Source organism: Chionomys nivalis, chromosome 17, assembly GCF_950005125.1.
Source record: "Chionomys nivalis chromosome 17, mChiNiv1.1, whole genome shotgun sequence".
In the NCBI taxonomy this organism is placed as follows: Eukaryota; Metazoa; Chordata; class Mammalia; order Rodentia; family Cricetidae; genus Chionomys; species Chionomys nivalis.
This window is the reverse complement of record NC_080102.1, coordinates 32,800,069-32,805,444: the sequence shown is the minus strand read 5'-3', so window position 1 is coordinate 32,805,444 and position 5,376 is coordinate 32,800,069.

Below are 5,376 nucleotides of genomic sequence, written 5' to 3'. Positions count from 1 at the left end.
AGCAGAGGAGAAGAGATGCAAGGATTTCAATTGTTCCCAGTAATGGAGCAGAGAGATGCGCAAGGAAATCTGCTTAGAGTACATACTCCTATATCATTCAAGTTACTCAAAGAATTAAAAACCGCTTGTGCTCAATACAGTGCCACGGCATCCTTTACCCAGACACTGTTAGAAAATATCGCCATAGAAGCTCTGCCACCAGCGAACTGGAAGCAGATAGCTAAGGCTTGCCTGTCAGGAGGAGATTATCCGTGGTGGAAAACCGAATTTACAGAACAGTGTCGGGACACAGCTGAGAGAAACAGAGCCCAGCAAATTCCTATTTCGTATGAGATGCTTGCAGGTGAGGGACCTTATACGGGAACAAATCAACGGTTAGAATATGATATAGCAGCATATGTTCAAATTAGTACAGCAGCCAAGAAGGCCTGGAGTAAGCTTCCATCGTCAAAAGAACAAACCGAGGAGTTATCTAGTATAAAACAGGGACCAGATGAGTTATTTCAAGACTTTGTTTCCAGACAAACACAGGCATCTAACAGATTGATTGGAGACTTGGAAGCAGGACAGATAATAATTAAACAGTTAGCATTTGAGAAGGCCAATTCTGTATGCAAGGTGGCTATAAGGCCTTTTAAGAAACAGGGTAACATTACAGATTATATCAGAATTTGCTCAAATATTGACAAATCATATGCACAAGGAATGGCCTTAGCTGCTGCCTTACAGGGAAAGACAACTAATGATGTCTTATCCCAGCAGGGAGACCTAGCCCCAGGGAGAATGCAAGCTACAGGAACACCTGGAGGTTGTTTTGGATGCTGTCTTATGGGGCATCAGGTCAGATGATGTCCTTATAGGAGAGTAAGCCCAAGGACTAGAAGAGAACCAGGATTGTGTAGGAGATGCAGGAGAGGAAAGTATTGAACTAGTGAGTGCAGATCAAAAAGAGAAGATCTAGGAAATCCCCTTTCGGGAAACTGACGCAGGGGCCAGCCTCAGGCCCAGAGACAAAATTATGGGGCAATCCAGCAATCTGTACCCCCACAAGGAAATCTATACAGGACCTTTACAGAGCAACCCCAGGAAGCTCAGGACTCAACCTCAGTTTTTCCATATACACGGTTCTGACACCTGAAATGGGGATACAAGCTCTCTCCACAGGGGTCTATGGGCCTTTACCAAAAGGCACTGTAGAATTATTGTTAGGAAGAAGTAGCTCAACTATACAAGGGATCTTTGTGGCTCCTGGAGTCATTGATGCTGATTTTGAGGGAGAGATGAAGGTGATGACTCACTCAGCAAGTGGGGTTTCTGCAGTAAAAGGAGGTCAGAGGCTTGCGCAATTAATTTTACTTCCTGCTGTGCAAACCAATAATCAGAGTAAGAAAGAAAAGAGAGGAAAGGATGGATCTGGTTTGTCTGATGCATATTGGGTAAAAGCCATAGGTCCTCAGAGATCAGAACTCACTTTGGTTATAAATGGAAAAGGATTTTCTGGCCTTCTAGATACTGGTGCATATATTTCAGTTATAACCACCAGCCAGTGGCCTTCTAAGTGGCCAAAAATGGAGACTATTACACAGCTACAAAGAATTGGTCAGACTAGAAATCCTGAGCAGAGTAGTAGTAATGAACTGCATTGGAAAGATGAGGAAAGCCATGGAGGAACTTTCAAGCCATATATTATTCCTTATTTACCCATGAATTTATGGGCCAAGATATTATGTCCAGAATGGGAATATATTTAGATTCCCCCAGCACAGCTGTTACTAACCAGATGTTTCAACAAGGATTATTACCTAATCAAGGTCTAGGCAAGGACAATAAGGGAAGGTTGATCCTGTTGTACCAGACAGTAGACCTCCTAGAGCAGAATTAGGGTATTTTTAGGAGAGGTCACTGAAAAACCTGCACTCCATGCAGACCCAATAGTATGGAAAAGCGGTGAACCTGTATGGGTAAATCAGTGACCTCTAACACAAGAAAAATTACAAACTGCCCAGCAGTTAATGCAGGAACAGCTGGATAATGGGCACATTTCACCATTTAATTCACCATGGAACTCTCCAATTTTTTGTTATTAAAAAGAAATCAGGAAAGTGGAGATTGATTCAGGATTTAAGGGAGGTTAACGCAACCATGCAGCCAATGGGAGCATTACAGCCAGGGCTGCCTTCTCCTACTGCGATACCAAAGGGCCCACATAAAATTATTTTAGACGTGTATTTGTTTTGTTACCGAGTATGTGGTCAATTTTTGAGAAGGTTCCATGAGGTGCTGAGAAGAAGGTATATTCTTTTCTGTTTGGATGGAATATTCTATAGATGTCTGTTAAGTCCATTTGAATCATAAGATCTATTAGTTCTCTTATTATTTCTCTGTTCATTTTTTGTCTGATTAACCTGTCCAGTGGTGAGAGGGGAGTGTTGAAGTCTCCCACTATTAGTGAAAGAGGTTTAATATATAACAATAATATATATATATATATATATATATGTAACATTGGAATTGTCTTGGCTCAGCTTCCTGAAGTGCTGGGATTACAGACCTGTGTTCTTTTTTGTCTCTCAAAATAGACAGGTTCTGAGTTCACTGGGATTGGACAAATTACATTGAAAACAAAAGCAATCTCTAGAACTTTGTCTTTGTGCCTTCTAGGGCTTAGCTCTTGGCTGTTTCCAAAGTAACCAAACTTAGTAGCTTGTCAACTGTTGTAAATTTTTTTATTGTGCTAGTTTGACCTCAATAAAACAACAATTGACACAAAAATAAATGTGAGTCGGTGATGAGCTGTTCTTACTCTTCAGACTTGAGAAATCAGAGCATTTCCTCTGGAGTAACTTAGATGCTCCTACCTAGAAAGGACAGAATTCACAGCACAGTTCCAACCTGAATGTGTCCCCAGTGTGCACATGTTGGAAACTCACTCCCCAGCATGCCAGTGCTATGTGTTGGGGCGGGGGCAGGTTTCAGAAAGAACAGTTAGGTCTGACCAATTCCGTTATTGCAGGTGTTGACTTGTTACAAGAACACTTTTGGAAGCTGTAGAAATGATTTAGTGTTTAAGAGAGCTTGTTGCTCTTCCTAAGAACTTAGGTTGGGCCCCACCATCCATGTATGCCTGTATTTCCAGCTTCAAGGGATCCAATGCCTCAGGCACCCACACTCACATAATTAAACATAAAATAACTAAATAAGCACACTTTGGCCCTCTTCGCATCCCCCTCCTCCTTTTCCCTACTACCCTCTCACCTTTAACTGTGGCAGGATAATGAGAAACAATGAAAAGACCATGACAACATAAACAAATACCGCGGTATATATAGTAATAAGGTGTTTCGGGACTTAACCTAGTTTATAGAATTAAGGAACTGTGCAGCACATGGAATACAGTGAAAAACCGTGAGGGCCTGAAGTAGCACACAGATAGCAGAAGAAGGGCTTTGTGTTTGCTCATGGACAAGTATTATACCAAGTGTCCACAATCATGAAAGGCAATAGACATAATTTGTTCCAACAAAGCTTATTTATGGACATTAAACTTGGATTTCACACATTTGAAAGAATGGTTATACTCTACTCTGCTGCACTTAAATAAATAAAATGACTTTGAGAAACAAGATCTGGAGTCAGTCTTCAGGCTACAATTTCCCTATTCATATCTGTCCAGGGAAAATAGCAAGGATATGTAGACTAATTCATCAAACTTGAAACTTGGTGTTGTTTAAGAAACTGGACCTCTGTGGAGGAGGGCTAACCCTCTCCAGCTGGGGTTAAGTAACCCGGCACTCCAGAGAATTACAGTCTTCCCACACTGAACTAGCACAGCCTCCTAACCAAAGTTTCTGTCTTCCTGGGTTCTAGATTCCCCTCATTGCATGGGTACTGAGGGAGAAAGGAGAGCAGAAGAGGACAAGGAAGGGAGAGTGGGAGTGGGGAGGAGAACTTGAGGGAACTGGATAGTTGAAATGGGGGAAGGACAGAGACAGAGAACAAGGAAAGAGACGTCTTGACTGAGGGAGACATTATGGGGCTAGCAAGAAACCTGGCACTACAGAAATTCCCAGGAATCCACAAGGATGACCCCAGCGAAGACCCTAAGCAATAGTGGAGAGGGTGTCCAAATTGGCCTTGCCCTGTAGTCAGATTGATGACTATCTTAAATGTCACCATAGAACCTTCATCCAGCAACTGCTGGAAGCAGAGGCAGAGACCCACAGTGAAACACTGGACTGAGCTACCAAAGTCCAGTCAAAGAATGGGAGGAGAGAGAATATGAGCAAAAAAGTCAAGACCATGATGGGTACACCCACTGAGACGGCTTACCTGAGCTAATGGGAGCGCATCAAATCCAATCGGATAGGGAAGGAACCAGCATAGGACCAAACCAGGACCTCTGAATGTGGGAGACAGTTGTATAGCTGGAGCAGACTGTGGGACCACATGCATTGGGGCCAGGATTTATCCCTACTGCTTGGGCTGGCTTTATGGAACCCATTCTATTTGGAGGGATACCTTGCTCAGCCTAGATATAGCAGGGAGGGACTTGGTCCTTCCTCAAACCAATATGCTAGATCTTATTGATTTCCCATGGAAAACCTTACTCTGAGTATTGAATGGGGGTTGGGAAAAGAAGGTGGAGGAAATAGGAGAAGGGGAGGGAGTGGGAACTGGGATTGGTGTGTAAAATGAGAAGAGATATACATATTTTTGAAAAGTAAAATAAAATAAAAATAAAAGATTTCTCTCCTTCCTATTTTTGGACACATGGATTCAGTCATGTAGCAGATGGTCTGCAGTTCTTCAATCCTAAATTAAGAGAGAGGTAGGAGCGCCAAAAGAGAACTTAAAAGAGAGACTTAAAGGAAGCACAGAATGAGATGGGTGGAACCCAGAGGCAAGGTTGACAAAGAATGATCTGAAATCTGAAGGAAGGAGGACAGGTACCCCGAAGTAGGGACATCAGGTGAGGGTTAGAGCCTAGATAGAGGGTGTGCCAAGGGAAATTGGGCAGTCGTGAAGAAGAGGTGCCAAGACAGACTTGAATCCCTGAGGGAAGGGCTCCAGGAGGTTTTAGGTACTCGCAGAGGCACCCAAGAGAGTTGGAGCCCTAAAAGAAGGGCTCCAAAGGGGTTACAGAGGCCTGAGGAAGGATATTAAGAGAGGCTGAGAGAGGGTGCTGACATTCTCTTTGCACATTTCTCTAAGATTCTGATCCCCTTCCAAGGTCCCTACCTCCAATCAGGGCTGCAGCTCCTGTTTTGTGGCCCTACTTCTGAACTCCAGCCTTAGGCACCCTACCCTCCATGTTCTGGATTTCTTTTGGTATTTCTCACTGATGCCTCCCTCACTATGACCTTTTCATGGTGCTGA